The 11,766-nt window shown below is 43.2% G+C and overlaps 1 protein-coding gene across 9 annotated transcripts in view; it reads left to right on the top strand.

Annotated features, from left to right (window-relative positions):
• The first annotated feature begins 2,182 nt into the window (after nucleotides 1-2,182).
• The window catches only part of MTUS1 (microtubule associated scaffold protein 1), a 160,410-nt gene continuing 150,826 nt past the window's right edge, over nucleotides 2,183-11,766 (top strand). For 5 of the 9 annotated variants that reach the window (XM_017867224.1, XM_017867221.1, XM_017867220.1 and 2 more), the window contains exon 1: nucleotides 2,496-2,659. The gene's annotated coding sequence lies outside the window, so the exon portion shown is untranslated. Of the gene's footprint in view, nucleotides 2,259-2,495; nucleotides 2,660-2,845; nucleotides 3,163-11,766 lie in introns of those variants that run through there. The other 4 variants (XM_017867225.1, XM_017867223.1, XM_017867219.1 and 1 more) reach the window with 2 other exon arrangements.

The following is an 11,766-nucleotide window of genomic DNA, read 5'->3' as shown; positions in this document are numbered from 1 at the left end:
TGCCTTGGCCTCCCAAGTAGCTGGGATTACAGGTGCCTGCTGTCGTGCTGGGCTAATTTTTGTATTTTTAGTTGAGATGGGGTTTCACCATGTTGGCCAGGCTGGTCTCGAACTCCTGACCTCAGGTGATCTGCCCGACTGGGCCTCCCAAAGGGCTGGGATTGCAGGCGTGAGTCACCGTGCCACCACGCAGGGCCAAGATAAACTCTTACATGTTTATTTGCAATATTGTAGGTATCCTGACCTAACCCCTATGGAGGTCATTATAATTTACATTAATATTTTCATTGTGACTGCTTGTCTATATGTTTACTAACACTGTGGTTATCAAACTTTCTAATCTTTGACAATCTGATAAGTGAAAAAATGGTTTCTCAATATAGTTTTAATTTGCATTTTCTCATGGAGGAGAAAAAATTGTGTTTTTTTTTGTTTTTGTTTTTTTTTTTAGGATAAAGGGCCACAAAGTTATGTGAGTTATTATTTTATCCTTAATATTGTTCCTGGAGTCTGTAGCAGGTCAGCATCAGAGTTCAGAGATCAGGAACATGGCAACATGCCCAGAACCAAGATGAAAAGAGAAGCCAATAGGCCCCATTTCATGAATATTTGCCTTGAGGAGTCCCTGAAGATGTCCCTAGAAGTTAACTTCTGTTTTTACGTGGAGACAATTAGAAGTTAAGTTTCAGATTCCCCAGTGCCTGCAAAAGTAGCTCTAATTACTTAGCAGAGGACAGTATTTTTCCCTCTTCAAACCATCTGATACAAAAATGAAGTAAAACTGGTTCTATATTTATAGATATAACTAAGCCACACAATAGGATTGTGGGGGTTAGACCAAATCATCCAGGTCACTTCAGGGTTACAAAGATTAAATGATATGTTTAACACAAGAAGTATTTTGCTTAGGGATGGAGGCTTGCTGCTAATTAGCATAATTGCCTCGTGACTTGCAGAAACTATGTCAGCGTTTTGTTTTGTTTCTGTGTGCTTTTTCATAGGGAGAATCATCTGGCGGTGTTTAATACTATATCTATTTAAAATTAATCACATGCCTTTCCTAACAACAGGGATCATGTTAGTTGCATCTATCTTTATAACAGCGATTTCAAAAGCAAGCGAGAAGTGTCATTATGTAATGGAATTAAGAAAGGAGATTAGGAGTTAGGCTTGCCCTCACTGCCTGTGTGACCTTACGCTAGTCACTTGACCTTTCTGAGCTTCAATTCGTCATTTGAATAATGGAGATAATCTGACCTTTATACCCCTGGGTTTTGTAGTTAGGAACTAATGGATCATTGTACATGTGAAAAGGCTTTACAACTATCAACGGCAAGACATCTGTCAGTTATTCTAATATTCATGGTATAGAAAACTGTGAAATACACTGTCTTTAGGTTTATTCTCCAAAAACGTTCACTTCTCTTTAAAAGCTTTTAGCAAACTACAATCCAGGTAATTAAGAAGAAATATGAAAAATTTGTTCTCAGGTTGTCTGACATTTCATGGTTCAGTAATGTTACATCTCTCACAGGCAGAATAGCATCTTCGGACAAGTTTTCTATTAAAAATATGTTTTACAGAAGAAAATATTTCACGGGCCTGAAAGACAGCTGTGGATGAAACTCGCTCAGTTTAGCAAACAGCGAGGACTATGTTTGCGTTTAGAGAAAAGTGGGTCGGGCCTAGTTTCTCTCCCTGGGGTTCTAGACTCCTTTCCACGTTGTATCTGAAGCTCTAACAGCTGGGAAGCTCCTTTCTTTAACCTTTATTACACACTTGCTAGTAAACTTGCTAGAAGCATGAAGAGAATACAGACTGCGAATCAGCCCTTCTAAGAGATAATCACGACTCCTTCCTTGCAAGTCTCCGCCCTAATAATTCTGCAACCGTCCCACCTTCTATCCGCCCCGCGGTGCGAGGCCCCTCGGCCTGCAGGTGGCCAGAGGAAAGCAGGAGGCAGATGCCCCACCTACCCCGGCCCGGCCTGGGCCCCAGCGCTGGGTGCGGCGGAGCCCCGGGCTCCTGCGGGGACGAGTGTGGTCCCGGGACGCGCGGTGCAGCCAGGTGCGCAGGCGGCAGTGGCAGCCGCGGCGCTCCGCGTCGCACGTGGCAACAGGTGCAGCGCTGTCCCGGCCTGGCGCCGCGGGGCGTGGGGCGCGTCCGCACTTAGCCCGGGAGCGCGCGGAGCGTCGGGATTGGGACCCGGGAGCGCGCGCTGAGGGCGGGAGCGGCCAGCCGGAGTCCAGCGCCCCAAGGTACGGCCTCGCACGTCATTCAGGTTCCCGGGACGGCCGCTCCCTGGGGCGGCGGCTGGCCTTGGTCTCCCGCCGCGAGCCGCTGGAGGGGAGCCTTCGGAGGGAGCCGCCGCGGGTTGGGGCGGGAGGCCGGAGTTCGGCTATTTACAAGTTTCCCGAACTCCCCGCCCTGTTCCACCCCCTGGCGGCCCCGGAGGCGGGGAGGCGGGGAGGCCGGGGCTCCGGGTCCCTCCTGGTAGCCGTCGCAGGGCTGGGGTGGTGCCGCGCCGCGCGCCCCCAGGTGCAGACGCCGCCCCCCAGACCTCCGGGGCGGGTCCGCGGCGACCCCGCCAGCGGTCCAAAGGGCGCCCGCGCTCCCCGCCGCTGCGTCTCTGCTCCCGGAGCGCTTGAAGGAGCTGCGGGTAAGTGCGGGCTGGGGACTGTTCCCGCTGCCCCGCGGCCGGGGTGGAGAGGGGACAGGCGAGCGCGCCGCTCAGGGTGACGGGACCGGTCCCCGGGGAGGGCGCCGCTCAGGGTGACGGGACCGGTCCCCGGGGAGGGGAGGGGGCGTTCCGGGAGCTTGGGGGCTGAAGCTGGGGCGGGGAGGGAAGGGGGTGGCAGTGCCGGCGGAGCGGAGGCGGGTCTCACGTGGGCCAGCGCGGAGCCTGCGGAAGGGACGGATGCGGATCTCGTTGCTGTCACCTTGAAAGTGACCGAGGAGCTTGACGGTGCACTCCTTACGCCGCCCACCCGGGCCCGGCGGTCCCAGCCTTCTCACTGGGTCCCTTCTCAGCGGAAGCAAGCGGGGCCGAGAAAGCGGGTTGAATGGGGTTGCTGCAGGTCCCAAGACCCCTCGCCGCGCCTCGCTACTTTCTGCAGCTCGTTTGCACTTTTCACGCTCTAGAAAAATCCACTCTTAATTAAGGTGACCTTATTGGTTACTCTGTAGCACTTAGTAGACTTAGGTGTTTACTGACGAACCTTTTTCTTTTTTGAAGACGTACTCCTTTCTACCAAGTTGTTTGTTGATTTTGACTTGGAGTAATTTGGGCCTAGGAAGGAAGAGGTTAATTCTTCATTTAGCCTGCGTAGTTACACATACTCTGTTAAAGACTGTTTATTGGAAATAGTGTTCTAAGAAAGGAAATCCAGTGTGTTTTGTTTGTTTCAATGAAACCAAAGTCTTAGGCAAAACGGTGGGTGAAAGCGTTCAAGTTTTACCAGGTGCAGGTGATTAGAAGTCAATCATCACTAAATCACAGCGCTGGGGCTGGAGGGTGGGAGTGGGGGTGTTAGGATTGGATTTCAGAAGGAAGGGAGGCAATGCAGGAGGGAGGGGATTAAAAAAGAGAGTCATTACTTCCTGGGAACCAGTGACCTCTTTAAGGAGGCTGTATAGAAGATAACAGTGCATGGATAACTTTAAAAGGAATTTAATAAACAGAATTGCAATTCTGTAGACAAGTTTCTTTTTCAGAGATGATTAGGGCAGGAAATGGACAATTTAAATTAAAATGGTGATATCCTGTTAGTACAGTGCTTTACAGTGTAGAAAGTGCTGTTACAGATTTTTTTTTTCCTTAGGCAGTATATTTCATTAGGAAAGCTATACAAAGAAAACATTAGAACTACATGCTTGTCCTTAAAACCAAAACTAAAATCCTTAGAAGTGGAATTTAGTTTAAAATAATATGTAGTTATTTATGTAGCTTGCACCAACTTTTTTCACCTATTCTTTATCAGGTTTATGAAGAGAAAATAGTTTTTGGTAGATCTGCTTGGTAGAAAATCATGCTTGGAACAAAGCCTTTTAATTATATGTCAATAAGTCAAGGTTACATTTTGGAGTATAATAGGGTAATAAAATTCTAGATAAATACCTTATAATTTTTGGAAACTAACCTGTAGTTATTAGACTCAAGCATTTAAAAAGCCTGTTACTTAATAGCGCTGGTCTGTTAACCTTGTTTGTTTTGATTTCAAAAGTAATCCATGCTTGCTGTATAAAAATAGGTAGATTGGCCGGGGCGCCGGTGCGCTCAAGCCTGTTAATCCCAGCCACTTTGCGGAGGCCAAGACGGGCCGGCATCCGAGGTCAGGGAGATCGAGCACCATCCTGCCGCTAACACGCGGAAACCCCCGTCTGCTACTAAACAATACAAAAAACTAGCGAGGCGAGTGGCGGGCCGCCTGTTAGTCCCAACGCTACCTCGGCGAGGTTCTGAGCAGCGAGCTGAGAATGGCATAAACCCAGGCAGCGCGCGAGGCTTGCAGTTGAGCGGAGATCCGGCACCTGTACTCCGCCCTGCCGGCTCGACAGACGAGACTCCGTCTCAAAAAAAAAAAAAAAAAATAAAAAAAAAAAAAAAAAAAAAATAGGTAGATTGAGAAAAGTGAGTTAAGCAATTTCATCAAAGAGAATCACAGTTAATATTTCAGAAAATACTTGTTAATCTATAGAAAATATTTTTTTACAGTTATATAGTTTACCTAAATATACTATTGCATGCTAGGTTTTTTGCTGCTTAATATATCATGAAAATTTTCCATGTCATTAAATCTTCAAAATCTTCGTGGTTACTTAATATTACATTACATAGATGTATCAAACTGTTTTTCATTTATTTCCACTTACTATTACTAAATATACTTTTGCAACAAATACCTTTTCAAAACTTTATATGTGCAAGGTTAATATCCTTAGATCTAGCCCTTGAAATACAGTTGTTAGTTGGAAGATCTCCTCATACATATTGATCATTTGCTTTCCAAAAAATGTTTAACCAAATTATGTTCCCACCAGCACTCTAAGAATACTGGTGTTACCATATTCTTGTCGTCATGGAGAATCATCCTTAAAAGGAAAAAAAAAATTCTTCCCAGTTTTGTAGGTGAACAGTGCTTTCTCTATATTTCAACTTTGATTACAGATGATTTGAACACCAAAGAAATCTAGTTGTTTTCCATTTTGAAATTTAACATAATGCCAGATTTTTCTCCTGGGATATTAGTTTTTTCCATTAATTCATAGGAACCTTTTATGGATTGATAGTAAATCTTTGCCATTCATATTGCAGATACTTTTCCCTTTTATCTTTGCTCTATATATTTACAGTGTTTTGACAAACACAAGTTTCTTTAATGTTGATAAATGTGTTGACTATCTCAAAACAGAATTTTTAACACTTCTAAATCTTAGCTTCAGAACTATATGTGACTGGTAGAAGATTTTAAAAAAATTTTCCAGCCGGGTGCAGTGGCTCACACCTCTAATCCCAGCACTTTGGGAGGCCGAGGCGGGTGGATCACAAGGTCAGGGGTTCGAGACCAGCCTGGGCAACATGGTGAAACCCCGTCTCTACTAAAGATACAAAAATTTAGCTGGGTGTGGTGGTGTGCACCTGTAATCTCAGCTACTTGGGAGGCTGAGGCAGGAGAATCGCTTGAACCTGGGAGGCGGAGGCTGCAGTGAGCCGAGATCACTCCAGTGCACTCCAGCCTGGGTGACAGGTCAAAACTCTGTCTCAAAAAAAAAAAAAGAATAAAAGAAAATAGAAAACAAATCCCCCAAATTCTGAATTAGAATCTTTTCAAATTCATTACAAGAACTTCCATATCCTGGAGTAGAGACTGTTGCAAAACTAATTGCATTTGTTGATGAGAAACCATTGGACTTGGTATATACTATTAGGAACAGCATCCTTTGAAATCAGAGCAGAAAGTTTTAAATCCCAAAGATTGAATGTTTTCAGATCTGTTATTCTGTGATTATACAAAGTAGGCTCACACTCCATTTATTTTCAGTAATCTATTTGTAGTATTTTGCTAGATTCTTCTTTTTATAGTCATTATTGTGGTTTCATACGGACTTGTTGATAATGAGTCTTGTCTTGATGTCCAGACAAATGTACTGTATATGTAGTTTAAAAATTTCCTGGATTAATTTCCAACACTGCTACTCAGCAAACTATTTATTTGAGGGGGGGGAAACACATCCTCCTGATTTCTCAAAGTTGAGTTCTTTGTCTGTGTTGTGAAAGCTTAAATACACCCTGAAAGGCCTCACTGAAAGAAGTGTGTTCTCTATCAGAGCCTGAGTCCCTTTTATTTCCCAAGCTTCCAGCATAAGAGTAAGCAATAGGACCGTATGTGAGCCATAAGGATGAAATTGGAGTTCAGGGTCTTTGTGCTTAGGGGCACTTAAAAATGACCTCAGTCTTTCTCTGGAGGAAGGCAGGCCCCGGAGGAAGGCGACCACTTAGCAGTGGGTACAGTGGTGACTGTGGCCTCTTGAGGAGGATGAGTGATCCCACCCTGCAGGAAATGAAGGCCTAGATGGGATGGTATGAACTTAGCTAGCTTGAAATCTGGCCCCAAAAAGCCTCCTCTGACCAGGAAGTCTCTGTACCTGGTTTAGGATGGTCCAGTATAACCAGGAGTTGAGTTTGACTTGTAATATCTTCTTATTTTATTATTTTATTTTATTTTATTTATTTTATTTTATTTTTTGAGACAGAATATTGCTCTGTCACCCAGACTGGAATATAATATGATCATAGCTTACTGCAGCCTTCGCGTCCCAGGCTCAAGTGATCCTCCCACCTCTGCCTCCTGAGCATCTGGGACTACAGGTATGTGCCATCATGCCTGGCTAATTTTTGTATTTTTTTGTAGAGACAAAGTTTCGTCGTGTTGCCCAGGCTGGATTTGAAATCTGGGCTTGAGCAAATCCTGCCACTTCAGCCTCCCATAGTGCTAGGATTATAGGCATGAGCCACCGCCCCCAACCTAAACATTTCTTTCTTTCTTTCTTTCTTTTTTTTTTTTTTATTGAGATGGAGTCTTACTCTGTCACCCAGGTTGGAGGTGCAGTGGTGCGATCTCGGCTGACTGCAACCCCCACCTCCCAGGTTCAAGTGATTCTCCTGCCTCAGCCTCCTGAGTAGCTGGGATTACATGTGTGCGCCACCTTGCCTGGCTAATTTTTGTATTTTTAGTAGAGACAGGGTTTCACCATGTTGGCCAAGCTGGTCTCGAACTCCTGACCTCAGGTGATTGCCTATCTCAGCGTCCCAAAGTGCTGGGATTACAAGTGTGAGCCACTGTGTCTGGCCTAAAAGTCCGGCCTTAAAATTTATTTCTAAACCAATTTTCTATAGATGATTGCCCTGATGATGGTTATTTATTTATTTTCTTAGAGAAAAATCCCTCAGTAATCTTTGAAATTACTCTTGGATATGGGGCAGTTTTCCATCATGACATTAGTGCATGACTTTTTCATGTTCACTTGGCCTTAGATAGTAAAAAAGACTGCCATTTTGGAGATGACAAATTTGGGGGCTCTTTGCCATGTGGATACACAGGATAAAACTTCATTTTCATACTCTATAAGCAGATTGGCAACTTGTGATTGCCCTGATACATAAATGTTGCACAATCAAGGAAGAAAGGGTGGGTTTTCTGAACAAATTTTGAGTGTAAACAAGGTCGAACTTGGAAGTGCTTCACTTAAGTAAATAGCTTTCAGCTACTTCAGAAGTACGTATTTGCATATAAATCTTGATTACAAAATAACTTTGTTCATTAAAGCTTAGACTTTAAGCTGTATATTGTAAAGTAATAAAAATGTATTTATTCAAAGGTAAACTGCATTTAAATCTTGCTAGCAGGCCCCTGTCTAAATTAAGAATGTTCTTGCCTGCACACTAGTTACATATTTTCATTCTAACCTAGAAACTTTAGTTTTGAAATTGTAAAATTAAGTAAAGATAATCTTAAGGTCACTTCAGGTTTCTCATGAGGAAACATGTTTACTTTTGGAGTGGCATTGATGAGAATCTTTTTGAGCAGTGAAAGGTGATGAAGTGCAGGTCCTGAGTTTCTCAGACTAGCTGGGAAGGGCAAAGGGTTGCAAGGAGGCCGCACCTCCTGGGAGTGGAGTTTGCCCTGAAATTGCACTGATTTCAGATTTCAGTGAGGTTGTGTGGAGTGGAAAGGGAGGCTTGACAAGCTCGTAGGTTTTCCTTAGACTTTAAGCTCCATACTGAAGAGTAATAAAAATGTATTTATTTTAAAATGAGCTACATTTAAGCCTTGCTAGCAGACCCATATCTAAATTAAGTATGTTCTTGGGGCTGGGCATGGTGGCTCATGCCTGTAATCCCAGCACTTTGGGAGGCCAAGCTGAGTGGATCACTTGAGGTCAGGAATTCTAGACTACCCTAGCCAACATGGTGAAACCCCATCTCTACTACAAATACGAAAAATTAGCTGGGTGTGGTCACAGGTGCCTGTAATCCCAGCCACTGGGGAGGCCAAGGCAGGAGAATTGCTTGAACCCAATTCTCCTGGAGGTTGCAGCGAGCCGAGATCACACCAGTGCCCTCCAGCCTGGCCAACAGAGTGAGACCCTCTCAAAAAAAAAAAAAAAAAATGTTCTTGGGCCTGGCTCAGTGGCTTACACTTCTAATCCCAGCAATTTGGGAGGCCAAGACAGGTGGATCCCCTGAGGTCAGGAATTTGAGACCAGCTTGGCTAACATGGTGAAACCCCATCTCTATTAAAAATACAAAAGTAGCTGGTGTAGTGGCGGGCACGCCTGTATCCCAGCTACATGGGAGACTGAGGCAAGAGAATCACTTGAGCCAGGGAGGTGGAGGTTGCAATGAGCTGAGATCACACCATTGCCCTCCAGCCTGGGTGACAGAGTGAGACTCTGTCTAAAAAGAAAAAAGAATATTCTTGTATACATATTAGTTACATGAATAAAAGTAAGAAAAACCACACATTTTAGCCTGATTCTAACCTAGAAGCTTTATTGGTAGGACACAGTGTGAACACAGCTAAAGGGAAGAACAGACTAGGAACAGATCAGTCTTTCAGGTAAGATGTATTGGAAGAGGTTTTTAAACCATTAAATGACCTTATTCTTTTAAATGCAGAAATGTGTGCCTTATAAGTAAATTGTGTCTTAAGCTTCATGCAGAAGAAAATTAGTATTTACATTTGAGGACTAATCAAATATAATTATTCTGATCTTCTGTTAACTAAAACATTGAAGGAGATTTTGTGTCCTAAAATGACATTGAGAAGGGAATCTTGAGAAAGACTCATACTTACCAGAAGAGTAGGAGGAAGAGGCATAACATGCATTCTCGTGTAAATAATGTTTGTGACAGTGTTCATTAAGTCTTGACTGTTGGATAGTTAGCTTATCTTCTGTGCTTTTTGTACATGGGAAACGTGGTAATACTTAACTGAAGCATTATTTACATTCTACCAATCTGGATGAAAAGAATCAATATTTCTTCACCTTATTTCAGATAAGCAGTTCATATGAAGTGTTCAGCAGTGTTCAGTGACAAATTAGAGATTTATTTTCCTTTGTGTTCATTTTGTAGATTTTTGAATGATTGTTAGCAGTGAATGATAAGTTGAAACTGCATGTCCTCTTAAAACATAGTTTACTTGGCTAGCTTTATGGAACAAAAATAGAACCCAGCACACAGATATGAGCAGTTTCTGAGATGACATTGAAACATAGACCTACCCCCCTTCCCCTGACCCCTGTGTCAAGGTGGTTGAGTCATATTTCCCAGAATTCTGATTAAATCACCTTGCACTATTAAAATCTTATTTCTTGTTATACAGTAAACTGCTACACTGTCATTATTTCATTGATAGTCAAATTACAGAATTGAACCATATTTGTTTATTACTGTGACCCTAACCCAATAGGCTTTAACTGAAGTGAGGATTGCAGAAGTCCTTCTTGCCGGTGGTCAGGATAGGGTGGAGCGATATTGGAGAACGAGAAATGGATTTAAAAGGGCTGAGCCATGCCAGGACCTATCTACCAAGAAAAATTCACTTGTTTTATTAGATCCCCAGTCTAGGCCCCACATACAGAACCAAGTCATTTATACATAGTGTGTGGTTAGGCTTATATTTTCATGTCAAATGATAAATAAAAAGCATGAGCAAAAATGCTTGCTGTTAGAATATTATATTTGATTTTCTTTTTTCTTTTATCTTTTTTTTTTGAGACGGACCTTTGGTCTTCTTGCCCAGGCTGGAGTGCAGTGGCACGATCTTGGCTCACTGCAGTCTCTGCTTTCCAGGTCAAGCGATTCTCTTGCCTCAGCCTCCTGAGTAGCTGGGGATACAGGAATGCGCCACCATGCCTGTCTAATTTTGTATTTTTAGTAGAGACAAGGTTTCACCATGTTGGTCAGGCTGGTCTCGAACTCCTGACCTCAGGTAATCCACCCTCCTTGGCCTCCCGAAGTGCTGGGACTACAGACGTGAGCCTCTGTGCCCGGTGTGTGTTTGGTTTTCATCAGCCTCAGCCATTTTTGAACGCTTTCTATGGGCCAAACACTGTGAGGTAGAAGACAAAAAAAAGAATTTGGCCTCTTTTCTTGGAGGAGTCAGAGAAACCCCAATCATTGGGAAAAGTGCAGTTTTGGAAATGTTAGTAAGTATTCGTGTTGCTTGAAATATTCTCCCAGGTTGTTAACATTGGGCCCTGCCTTGAAAATTCCACCTGCTGTCTTGACCAAAGTTTGGTCACATAGGCTGTGTTAACATTCTTGGTTATATAAAATATCCTTATCCTTAATCATGCTTACCCTTTTCCTTTTCACCAAAAGGATTGAGAAGGATAATATTTTCTGTTTAATGTTAAAAAATTGTTTTGCTTTCTGATTTTTTTTTTTTTTTTCGGAGACAGAGTCTTGCTCTGTCACAGGCTGGAGGGCAGTGGTGCAATCTCGGCTCACTGCAACCTCCGCCTCCCGGGTTTAAGCGATTCTCATGCCACAGCCTTTTGAGTATTTGGGACTACAGGTGTGTGCCACTATGTCCGGATGATTTTTGTGTTTTTGGTAGAGACAGGGTTTCCCCATGTTGGCCAGGCTGGTGGCGATCTCCTGGCCTCAAGCGATCTGCCCACCTCAGCCTCCGAAAGTGCTGGGATTACAGGCATAAGCCTCTGTGCCCAGCCTTGTGATGTTGCTTTATAGTGTTTTTAATGGCACCTGTGCAAAGGGGTTTACTTACTCTTAGTTTGAATTTGAAAGAGTAGGGTCAGTCAATGAAAAGGAGGTAAGAAAATCCTGCATTTCTGTTTCTGTGAGGAAACCTAAACCATTTTATATTGCAGATAATACTATTTTGTTGGAAAGTACTGGTTATAGCTTATTAAGCTGAACATTTAAAAATGTATAACCTTGTAGATATATAATCAAATCAAAAGGATTTTCTCCTTATATAGTGTCAGTTGTTTTGATCTTCAATGAGTAGCCCTCCATCCTTCAGTGCTAGGGACTGCTTTTCTTCTCTCCTTCTTCCTGTTTTTATTGAATTTGGAATATTAAAACAAATAGAGGTATTTTACCATTTAGCTAGATTTTGCCCACCATGACATCCATTATGATACCCTGGGGACATACTTTATTATAGCATTGGAAAAGTGTTATGAGTATCAAGAACGTTTGGTGCAATAATGTCATAGAGAGTGCACAGACTT

The sequence above is a fragment of the Rhinopithecus bieti genome, unplaced genomic scaffold (assembly GCF_001698545.2).
Source record: "Rhinopithecus bieti isolate Rb0 unplaced genomic scaffold, ASM169854v2 scaffold_2888, whole genome shotgun sequence".
Taxonomy (NCBI): Eukaryota; Metazoa; Chordata; class Mammalia; order Primates; family Cercopithecidae; genus Rhinopithecus; species Rhinopithecus bieti.
Note: the sequence above shows the minus strand (reverse complement) of the source record. Positions and strands in the feature narration are given on the sequence as shown.